This window comes from Motacilla alba, chromosome 3 (genome assembly GCF_015832195.1).
Source record: "Motacilla alba alba isolate MOTALB_02 chromosome 3, Motacilla_alba_V1.0_pri, whole genome shotgun sequence".
Lineage (NCBI taxonomy): Eukaryota > Metazoa > Chordata > Aves > Passeriformes > Motacillidae > Motacilla > Motacilla alba.
In genome coordinates this window covers 21,917,535-21,930,173 of record NC_052018.1, presented here as the reverse complement: position 1 = coordinate 21,930,173, position 12,639 = coordinate 21,917,535, and positions in this window count along the sequence as shown.

The following is a 12,639-nucleotide window of genomic DNA, read 5'->3' as shown; positions in this document are numbered from 1 at the left end:
CTGTGTTACTTCCACAGTATTCCCAGAGCTCAGATTACATTTTGAAACATGGTCCATGAGGATCTTTATTAATCCTATTAATTAGTATCTTTATTAATAAAAAGATCTAGACATCTTCTAAGGGAAACAAGTCCTTCAACAATTCGGATAGAATACTAGCCCTTGATAGACAGGTCAATTCTTTTACTGTTTTTAAAATATGGTTTCATCATTGCATAGTATCTACCAGGGTATTCCAAAATAAGAGAAGAAAGAAATCAGAAGCCTTTTTAATTTGCTCTTTTCAACCTCTATACAAAACATTTCATATGATCATGGCTTACTGTCATCAGGTATCCCACCTCTTACTTAGCCACATTACACTACGTACTGGATTAACAAAAGAGCCTTACCACAAACCTGGACAACCAGCTCAATATCTTTTGATTTCTGATCTCTATGTTGAAGAACCAGGTGTGTTATTCACAGACAAGAGAGGAAAATTAAGTAAAAACTTTTGCATTGAAACATAGCTATACATCTATTCAACAATTTTTTTCACACTTCTACTTAAATCTCTGCTGTGTCTTCTCTGAAGGAGGCTACAAAATGTCAGAAAGTAGACACCATGAAGGAAATTCTAGGAAAACAAAAATATTTGAGGAAAATATCTTCATTCAAGGATGGGAGAAAGCAAAGAAGCAGAATTCTCTAAAGTTTAATTATGGACTCATTTTGACATAAGTAAAATATCCCAGTTACAAAGATTGAAAAATAAAGAGGTACACTTTGTTGATGTCTGATAACCTGGAAATCTGTGAAAACCATAAATACATTCCTGTTGATTTTTAGTTTTGGGGATTTTTGGGGGTTTTTTTGGGGTTTTTTTGGGTTTTTTTTGGGGTTTTTTTTTGGGTTTTTTTTGGTTTTTTTTTTTTTTTGTTGTTGTTCTTTTTGGATTTTTTGGTTTTTTTGGTTTTGTTTTGTTTTGTTTTGTTTTTGAGTGAGTGCATCACACTTAAGTGAATCTTCCAAACTGAAGTGGACATTTATGTAAGAAGTAAAAATTTACTTCAACTCTATTTCCTGAAAGGTTAGCTTGAAAGAAGTGGGTTTTCACATACTGTGTTAAGGACAGGTCTCCTTTCATTGAACTCATGGGAAAGGAGAAACATGTTCCAGAGTTCCAGAGTCAGAAAATAGATAGAGAACTCATGACGATTAGTAATAAACTGTTCTGCAGTCACAGTGTTTCAGACAATGCTACTACTAATTAGTATGGTAAAAAATATTAATAAAAATACCATACTACAAAAAATGGGCTATAGAAAAGCAACATAGAATTAAATATAAATACTTTTTCTGATTGTTATGTAATCTAATGTTTGGAACTACAATTTTTTTTTACCTTTTCAAAACTAGATTCCTATGAAGATTATAGATTTTATGCGTACTTGCCATATTAGTAATTCTGAAGTTGCAACAATATTGAGAAAATTAAGTCTGATACCTTCATATCATGATTTTAATTCCATAATCAACCCTTAACAGAAAATAGGTGAATTAAGGTGATAAACATATAGGAATGAAACAAAACAGATTTTTAAACTCTGGGAATCTGGATAAAATATTTTCAGATTTCTCAAGAGGCTGGACTGCAGTTTTTAAATTACATCTGCACCCTAGTTCCTAACCAATGAAATTTTAAGAAAAGCTAAAAGAAAGCAAACTTCTCTAAAACCAAATGCTAATTAAGCATAGTTATTAATTATTTTACTAACAAGCTCAAAGATCATCTGAGAAATGGCTCTAATAAGATCTTTTGTATCTCAAGAAGAGTCTGTAGATAAGTGTATTAAATCAGAAAAGCACAGTAAAATTTACTGCACTTGGGAAGGAGTATATGTCAGTATGAATGAAGATCAGGCAATATCCATGCAAAGGTCAGATGTTTTTGAAATATTTAGGGAAGTAGCTACAGGGTAGGCTAAGGGTGAATATTTAAATTGGATGAACCACAAAAAAATAATCCAGTATGAATTTCCCAAACTATTAGTAGCCATAGGATTTTCTGCTATGTGACATTTTAAACTTTATCACTTTTCCTTCCTTTACAGAAACAGTAGCCATAGTATTGTCATATATAAGCAAGCAAAAAGCAGACAAAAAACCAAATAATTCTTCTCTACCAACTCTTTATGTGGACACTAGTGACTGTTGAAAGCTTTGCATTTCAACAATTCTGGAGAAAGTAAGCACACTTGTTTTCAGGGCAGCCTTTAAATTTCCTTGGCCTTAAGTGATGTGGCATTAAATCAAGTTACACTGAGGAAACAGCACTGACCATTCTGACAGCTGATTTCTCACTTGTGATGGATGAAGACATCTATATACTAATTCTCTTAGATTTACAGCTGTTGTTAGGAACAGGAACCATGATCTTCTTGAATCTGAACAGTCTTATATGAAGTGAAGAGATTGCCCAAGTGAGCTGTTTTTATTTTATTTTTTTGTCCTTTGAAGACCACAAAGCAATTGTTTATCATTTCCAGAGACCTTTTGTCTGGATAAGGGACGTAGAAGCTTATGATGAGTGAGTAGTAGGAAAACTTGGAAACGTTACTGGAAAAAATTATTGAGAAAATTTATTAGCAAGTCAATGTAAGTGGTGAAAATTGCTTTTAAAGAAATTGATTTTCATTAGATTTGGTGAAATAAAGAGAGATGGATTAAAAAATTAAACTTTACTAAACATCAAAAATGTTTCCAACCTCTGTAAAATGGAATCAATGTAACCTTCATTATTCCTCTAGACACTTTAATTTTTAACCAGGCTGTATTAACTATTCCTGTCTTAGAAATGTGTGTGGCTGAATACATGTCTGTTACCAAGCAGTTAATATAGATATAAATGTCAATGAATATACTTTTTGAATACACTAGAGTAAGTTAACTGAAATATAGTACTTATCCTTTTGATTTTCACTATACTCCTTGGAAATTATGTAATTTTTTTGCATTTTCCCAAGATGAAAGTTATTTTAAATACCACAGTGTTGATACTAATCCATCAAATATTGGTTTATGCAAGCTGTTCCCCAGGACCTAGTAGATACCAAAGGACTTGCAGGTGAAGTTCACCTGCACGTTTACAGATTATTAAAGTTTTAATCTTTGGTGTTCATGGTGGTTATCTCTCTGTCCCTGTATTTATCATTCAAAATAAATAATAAAAAGATGAATTTTCATGGACAGTTCTATGACTTGATGCAGTAAGCCACTGAGATTAGCTCAGTTGGTTAGAGCATGAGGCTAATAATGCCAAGATTGTAGATTTGATTGCTGGATGGGCCATTCATATAGGTGTTGGACTCGATGATCCTTGTGGGTGGGTTCCAGCTCAGAATATTCTGTGATTCTGTTAACATTAGTCACTATGAATTTCCAGGAAAATTCTAGGAATTCACTACTTCCTGGGTAATTTGAGACTGGCTTACTTAGCCTGCATATCAATTCTCCCAGGGTTCTCTTTGAGCAAGAGCAGACAACATTGGGACAAAGCTTTGTCTCAGAAAGATTATTGGAAATATCCAACCTCGTTTTGGGTTAATCTGATTTTAAAAATGTTAGAGGAGCAGATATTTAGCATGCTAGCTGTATTTAGGTACCTCAGAATGTAGAATCATAGATTATCAAGTCCTGGCTACTAAATTCTTGGTTTATGCTTTAAAAATTTTTGTGTTACATTTGCAGGTTTTGTTAAATGACCTTAGCAAACATTAAGAAATGTGGTTGTTACCCTCCCAGGATCCTTTTCAAAAGACATTGTTCCTTAAATTTAGAACTGCTGACTTTCTCTTCATGGACTATTCAGATCAGTTTTAAGTTTTCAAACCTCCAAATTTTATTGGAATTGTTGCTACTGTGCAAAGCACATCTAATGTCTGGTATTTATTGCTATCCTGCATTATTTCTTTATTATTTGAGCAATAAACCAGCACACTATTGCTTTGCCCGTTGTAATTATCCACAACCCAGGAGATTTTTTTTTTTTACCTTCAGGAAAGAAATGAGATGAAGCAATATTGATTAGTAAGAAAGTAAAAATAGAATTAGTCCTTCAGCATGATTCCTTCTATAAAGAACTGTTTCAAAGGGAGGTTTTAGCACCTGAACAAGGATATCTTATGTCCCTGGGATCAGCACTAACTGCTGTTAGCTACATTGCTATCATAAAATTGTATCATGCATTTGATATTCCTCCCACAAAATTGGATTCCAAGTGTTTTACAGCATATAAAGAATTTTTATTACATTCACAGTTTTAATACAATTTTTGCAATTAAATATAGAAGTAGTAAAGTTATATATAGAGGTATTGTATCTGGTTTTACTGTCATGTGCTATTAGTAAAAGCCATTTTCTTGCAGTTATTTAAAGAAATATCTATAGATTCCATGCACATGTATTTATTCCAATTTAAGCATACCAGGTTTATACGCCCAGAAAAGTTCAATTTTCTAATCTATTTCCAAATATTTTGTCTTGATTCCTCAGCACTGATTGCTTCTTGTTGTCTTAGACCTACTGTCCTCTACTTCATTCTCTATTCTATTGCCATCACATAACATTTTATAAAAGAAGCAAATTAAAAGTCTCATCAGCTTATGTTTTTGCTATTATACTAATACTTCCAACACCCTTGATCTGTTGTCACTGAGCACTGTGCTCTGTAGCAATTTAGATAAACACTACAGAATTATAAACTGTTATGTATTTCATTCACTCCTCAAGTTAACAACGAGATATGGTAATACCATTTCCGGCTTGTGCTTTTAACTCAAAAAATTGAAAAAAATTGCTTACACTGCTTACATAATGTCCGTGCCAGAGTTTTTCTATGCCTTCATATGGATAATTCTATTTCTTTTATGATACACTTTTACAGGAGTTACTTTTCATTTTAAAATGGTGACATAGTTCCAGTTCCTAGTGTTGCAAACTTCAGAGGAGGTATAATAAAAGAGGTTTGAATATGGATTTTCCTACCTTCTCTGGGTACTTTTGTCAATACTCGTTACTCTTGAACACATTTTAGTCCCTTGATTACCCATTTTACCTTCCCAATAATTTATATGCTTTCCTGAAGGTACCTGACTGGAAAGGTTTCTGGCAGAGAATTCAATCACAACCTTGGAATAACTTGAATTAAAGATCACACTTGTAAATAGCATGACCACTCTGAGGCTGGAAGACTGGGCTAATTCAGGGAAGAATGCCTTTTCCATTAAGCTAATGGAATACTTAACAAGAGCTTACATGTAACCTTATCTTTTACCAGCTTAAAAGCTATAAACTTTACAAAACTTTTGTGAATCATGTTCAAAATATTTTTGGAGCAATATATACCTGTCATACTATAGGGCTGCTGCAGTTCTGGAGGAAAACTAGGAGTTTATGGACATTTGTAAGGCTCTTGTCAGAGTACAAAATTTTGTGTTAATTTTATGCATTACACGTTGAATTTTGTTTGGTTTTTTTTTATTTGTCATAAAGTCTGGTTATAGTTGGCATTAATAAATCAGATGACCAATGGAAAAAAAACCCCAACAAAACTAATAAACTGAAGCAGCTACTTTGAGCAACAACCAGCCTTGTAGCCATGTAAAAAAATGTAGAGAGATTCTTGTGCCATTTACTGGAGTGGCTCATCACCATTTGCTGTGAGAAAGACCTAAGCATTTGGGTATTATAACCCCAGGACCTGTGATAATATTCTGTAGTTTGGGGGTCGTGAGAACCTTCCACCTGACCTCATCTGCAGGTTACTCCAAAATTTATACTAATGAGTCTTTCTGTTGGTGTTACCCAATCTAAGGAGCTTTGCAACCCACAGTCTCCTCAGGGAATTTATTTGCTTCTGCAACAGTCCAGTGGCCAAACTCTTCTGTACAAATCTATGTATATGTTTCTTTCAGACTATACCACAAGAAAAGACATTTACTGTTTGAAGCTGAAAAATTGCTAAAAATGTGTCATTAAGAGCAGGAAAAAAAGGAACCATTGCTGTTTGAAGGACTGAAGAGGAGCAATAGATAGGAGCATACTGATAGAACTTTTTTATTTAAGGGCATGATTTTTTACCCAGTTAGTAATGCAGGCATTAGTAAAGTAACCTCAAATATTCTGTCCTGCTGTAACCATGACCTGACAGCAGTGATTTGAACCTGGGTAAAGATGACCTTAAGGAGCTTGTCAACCTAAATCTATGCAGGGAGAACCTTGGAGAAACTCTTGGGAATTGTGACGAGCTCAGAGTCCTTGTAATATACGGAGTATTTAGATACGGGCATCCAGGCAGTCACGCAAACCTCATTTTGGTACAAGTTTTAAAATGTAACAAATATCCCTTACAATTAAAATAATGATTTATTACAAATATTTATTATTTATGAGTAGTAACTGATAAGCAGTATATATGTAATTTAGCAGAAGTGATTTGTTTAACTATAAAATCAATTGAAGAAAGTAAGACAATTGAAAGACTTTAGCATTCCCTTATCATTTGCCCTTTCTCTTTTTCCTCCAGTTTTTTCTGGTGATTTTCAACTGACAAAAGCAATGCCACTGAGATATAAATGTAAAGCATATTAATTTTAGAGCATTCAGTTTCAACCAGATCTGTTTTTTTTTTTTTAATAATAGATCCTGCTTGCTTTCATCTGGCAAATACATGCCAAATCTTGTCTTTGGATGGTATGTGGGCCTTTTTTTTTTTTTTTTTTTTTTTTTTTAATGTTCCTTATCTTCTGAAAAGTCTGGGCTGCGAGGCCTTTATCCAAATAAATGCAAAGTTTGCAGGCATAAAAAACATTATTTGAGCAATGAGCATGACATCACTTCTTTTAGACTGTCCAGAAATGCAAACTTCTAACTCAAATCTGTTTGCAGTTTTCATTCTAGAGAACCCTTTGAGAACTTCAGGGAGATTAATAAAAACACATGTTTAGATGAGGATTAAAAGCCACCCTGAAGGTTAAGATAAACTTCAAGGAGCTCTAATTCTGTCGTAGTTTTTGGGTTTTTTGCAGCTTTTCTTAATGCACTTTTCTGTTGCCACTTCTAAACTTTGAACTCGGAAACTTTTATTAAGAACTGAGCATGTTGAAGTGTCTTCCAAGCATGACTGAATGTTGTTGAAGCAGCTGAAACATTGTCTCGTTTCAAGTCTCTTCACCCAACACTAAGAGAAGACTAAGCTGGGGACAAAATAGATCTGTTCCTCAAAAGACCTTGCTCACAGAACTCTGCTCTCTGAACAAAAAACATCCATTACAGGTTAATCAGTTCTGTAACAGAAAAGACCACTTTGAAAGAAGCACGAGCTGATTAAGTAGTTTTGATTAAGTAGTTTTCCAGTTTTTATCAGCTACGAAGGAAACTAAAAAAGATCAGAACACATGGTTTTTCAGTAAACTTTTCAGTAGCAATACTGAACTCAGTCCTTTCCACCATTTCTCTTTCATCATTTTCTTTAGAATTCCTTAGTAGAGCAACTTCTTCCCAATAATCTAGTTGAGTTTTTATTGATTAAATGGAGTAATAGTTGATGAAATAGAGTAATGTATATAAAGAGTGATTTCTGAGATATTTTTCAGCTATGAAGGAGGAGCCTTGACTAGTATTCCTAGATTTAACAGTTAGACATGCATTATTCCTGTACCACAGACTTTCCTGAGCGGTTTTTTTTGATATGAGACAAAAAACACAAGCACAGAGATTTTGGTGAAAGAACTCTGAATTTCTCATTGCCTTCTGGTACTGCATTTATTTTACTTTTTCTCTTGATTATGGGATCACTTAAAATTTTTCTCTGCTCAAAAGCTTTTCTCAATTCTCTTCTAAGTCTGTTGATGTAATCCAGTTGATTTTTTGCAAGGAAACTCACATTTATGTTTGGAATGGTAAAAAATGAAGTGCCTTAACCTGCAAGAAACTAAATGTGATGACCATCATATTACTGGAAAGTTGTCACTGTAATGATATTTCCAATGATTACTCATTCATATTCTTAATGTTTCCATTGTTATCTCAAAAAAGGTGTTTTTAAAAGATGTAGTAAAGAAAGCCTAAGAATACTGAAGAAGTGACTGACCTAACAACAGCTGTCAAAAAAGTAGGATGTAGAAATTTAAACTATTTGCAAATGGTTTTCCTGCATGTAATGTTTTCAGTTTTTTTCCTCTCTATTCCATGGCTTTTGGTACTTAATAGAAAACATGATGGGTGTCAAAAGGAAATAGGCTACTCTAGAGGTGATAAAGAAAACCTTTAAGACTATCCTAGACTATCTGTCTAACTAGGAATAGCTGTGATTTGATCAGATAAATCTGAGACTTATGTTATAGATTTACTGAAAATCAAGACTATTAACTGGTTAGTACAGAACAGAGTGTCACGATTCTTTTATATTCCTGATATAATAATGTGAATGAGAATTTTGAGTCCACACAAAATGTCTTACAGCAGTCTGGACACTTTGGTGTTTCAGAAGACATGATTTCACTTCAAGTGAATGAGCTGTCTGAACCATACTGTTATATTGCTTTTAAATAAAAAATACTATGCAATTTTGTTAAATATTTTCAGTTTTGCTGTTTAGGCAATTACAACTCGATAACTCCTCCTTTTTTGTCTTCTATCCTCTAAGGCTAGGCTGATCATGATCTTAAGTGTTCAAGGAAGTACAGAGTATTTCTAAAGACAATGGTGTCCTTTAAGAAACATCTCATATCTCCATTCTACAAATTAATCATATTGGCCTTTAATTCAAGTGCTTTACTATTAATAAAACTATAGTGTACTCATGACTCAGGACTTTTTATAAAATTTCAACTGTATAAAATTTATGTATTTATTTAGATATTCATATGTGCCACTTAATATTTAAAGATAGAATTATTTAAAGAACTAAAATGGCTGTGTCCACTAATGTTTTTGAAAATGTGGAGTATGTCAGACAATGGATTGAAAATCATTTGATTTGGCTTTTTAACCAAATTCTACACTTTTTAAAAAGGCTATTTAAAATAATAACTTCAGAACTATTTTGTAAAGAGAAATGAGGCCTTTCAAAACAAGGGACAGAAAATAGGGGAACCGCTTTTTATATTTTCTATTGCCAGAGAGAGAAAAAGAGAGAGCAAAAAATGGTCTAGTAAGTAGACTATTCATATTATAATTAAACAGTAAGTTCTAATACATGGTTTTGCAGCTCAGATGTATTCTGTCTACATTCTTTAATTATAGATGGATCTTAGTTTTCTCCATAACACAAAATTATGCTTTGTTGTGCAGCAGAATTTAAAATACAAATTTTTCACTAAGCACTTTTACATTTTTATATGTTTTACATATCTAAAAGGTTACTACTGTTCTGTGGCTTTCTCTTAACTCCTAGAATTTTTTTTGAGTAATTCAATTGTGTGAATGTAGTCTGACATTCTATTCCAAATGACACTCTGTCGGTTTCATTAAACATTGTTAGGATGATACAAACGTTATTCAGGAAGATTGAAGAGGAAAGAAATGATGAAGAAAGCAAGACAGTAAAGCTACAGAGGTTGCAATGTTTTAAATGACTGATAGTAACAGCGTTTAGTCTTGGTTTGTTGTTGGGATTTTTTTCTGTAAAGAAAGGTGAGAAAACAGACCTTACCTACACTCTCCCTAAACTCAATGGCATTCAAGTAGCAAATTATTTTCTCTTACTGCCTTTGTCTTGTCTTGGACTATCTTTACCTCGGGAGATCAACAGACTGTGAACTGCATGGTCTCTAGAGCTGTGTCCAGCTTTTCTCTCAGCAAACCGTAGAAGGATCAATTGTATCCTTATGTTTGGGGTTTCAATCCCATCTTTTACCTTTTTTTTTTTTTAATTAAATCAGTTCTCTGGAGGTATCCTAAAGAATGCAGATGTGTTTTCCATGTTTTATGCTGTCCTTGCTCAAAGTTCCCTTAATATGATTACCCTGTCCTTCCCTCTTCCAAGATCACTGGTGGTCAGAATCAATTTAGACATTATTCAGACTTTAGGGATTTCTCAGAGATTTTTCAGTAAAAAACTCTTTGACAGCACATATAAATGATACTGATGCTTCTGTAGAGAGGTGACTTATTTTAGCTTTCATCCTCCCAGAGATGTTTGAGTCTTTGTAGAAATGTCTGTTATTTCTATCTCCTCTATGCTGTGCAGAGCTGGGAATAGTTCTGCTCTACATGTCTCATCTCATTTTAAATGCATTCCCCAGTACAAGAAGGGATATTTGTAGGATGTATTTATGAAAGCAGCATTTAGAATTTAAAAAATTATTTGCTTTCATATATATTTCCACTCTTGGAGTCTGCACTATTTACAAAATCAGGACAAATAGAAAAGAGACATCTTACAAATAAAACATGTAAGAAAATACAGTAGGAGAGAAAGGAAAGTTATAATATTGTATTAGAGGTCAAGTGGCTGAATAAAAACTAATCCTTTTCCAGTGGCTGCTCCTTAAGATCCTTTGAATATTATTGTACAAATTCTCAACAGCTTAGAAATATCAGAGATCTCCTCAAGCCAAAAGTTTTACCTTCTTTAAAGATCTCTCCTTACCTGTCATGTACAAAACCCACTGTGCCTTGTGAGACTTTTCTCATTTACTTTCACAGATTTTGAGTATTCATGCTCATTGCATATATATCTCCTACAGAGCTCCCCAGAGATGATCATCATTTCTTAAAGATAAGATTTTGCCACCTGTTATCACTTATAGGGTATGAGCTTTGGGAATCTTTAGATGAGAGCTATCCATGCTTTTAAACTGAGTATACCCACTACTACGGGAAGTTTATATGAAGTTTATTTTTTCAGTATTGGAAAAAATTACTTAGCCTGTTGCCAAGAGCAGTGGAGAAGAAAAAAAAAACCACTAAACCAAGAAAACCCCAAAAGCTAAAAACCTTACAGCCCTAAAGCCCTAAAATCCCTTTAGGCATTTTCACATCTGAATTGTTACTGCCCTTTAAGGAAGGGGTCAGACATTACTGGAGCTTTCCATTGTCTGATACTTTATATGAACCAGATCTGAAGCTGTTATATCTCCCCTGTTAAGGTTAACAGACAGTAGTACAAATAGATTTCAACAACTCTGCAGAATGTTTGGAAGTGGGCCAATTTTAGATGTTTCCAGAAACACAATTTTCCTAAGTAGTACCAGTATATTTCTATACAAGAACAGGTTTTTAACGTGAGCTTTCTGTGAAGAAAAAAAAATATGCTTAAGCTCTAGGTAAACAGAAAATAAATTAAAAGTTAGGTCATTTGGTTATGGTGACATCAGAATGAAATAATTTCCTATAAATATGCTTGGAAATGTGAAATATCTAGATGGAAGAACAAGCTCTGAGCTAAAGTATATTCTGTAACCCCAAAAGGTTCTGTGGGCAGAGACAATTAAAGTAAATTTTTTGTACCTTTTGGCCCAAATACTCTATCAATCTCAGTAAGACCTCAGAAATTATATTTGAAGACTGTGTTTTCATCACACTTTGCTTTAGTGTATCATTTTAGTGACTGAAATAAATTAGAAAGTTATTTGTATATTTTTTTCAATATCAGATAGGGTACAGCTTCTAATAAATGTATTATTTATTTTCACTTTCAAATGTAAATGCCAAATCAAGTTTTACATGACTTGACACCTACCTTCTGCATGGCTGTTTTTCAGGGCAGCACAAAACCCTTCTAGGAAATAAAATTCCTCAGATAGATTTAACTGAAAATTATCAAGTTGTTTGTTCTTTAATAAATCAGATGTTTATAAAGTGAGAATAAATTAAAATATTTGCATTAATTTAAATACCTCTGTTTGACTAACAGTCAGATCTGAATTACTAATGATTCACTAAGGGGAAATTTATTATTGGTGATAAGAGGATCACTTTTCAATAATCTTTTAAATTATTCAGAAAAACAATACTCTGAGCATTTTAATATAACATGTTTTGCAAAAGCATTTATCTCAACTATTTCTTTCAAGTGAATAGAAAATTTCCTAAGCAACAAGCAGAAAAGCATTGTTACATACACATATGAATACAAGTATAATCAAACACAAAGCTAGATTCATAAACTTATGATTTTACACAAGAGGAGTTTTGCTTTTCAGAAAATTCATCTTCAGCATCTGACGGAAATAAACAAGCATTTTCCACATTTTGGAATCACCTCATTATAATGAAAAGTAAGTGCAGAGACTTTATGTCATAAATTTTTTTATTATTAGACTTCAAATAGGACTTATTTTCCCTCATTAAAACTGGTTACAAACCAGATGAAAGAGTATGATAGCTATAAAAAGTAAAAAAAAAACTTAATATGCCTATCAGGCAAAAAAAATATTAGTTGGAGAATGTCATGAATAAATATAGGCATGTTTATAGAAGAAGGCAAAAATTACATTTTCATTCTGCAAAAAAGTGTCAAATATTCAGATGTAATCATGTTCCACAGTAATTTGGGAGCTTATAGTGAATCTGTGGCTGAGTTAAATTCTAGTCACAACTGACTAAGTGCAAGTATAGCATTTCTGCTATATATTCAAATATGGCATTTCT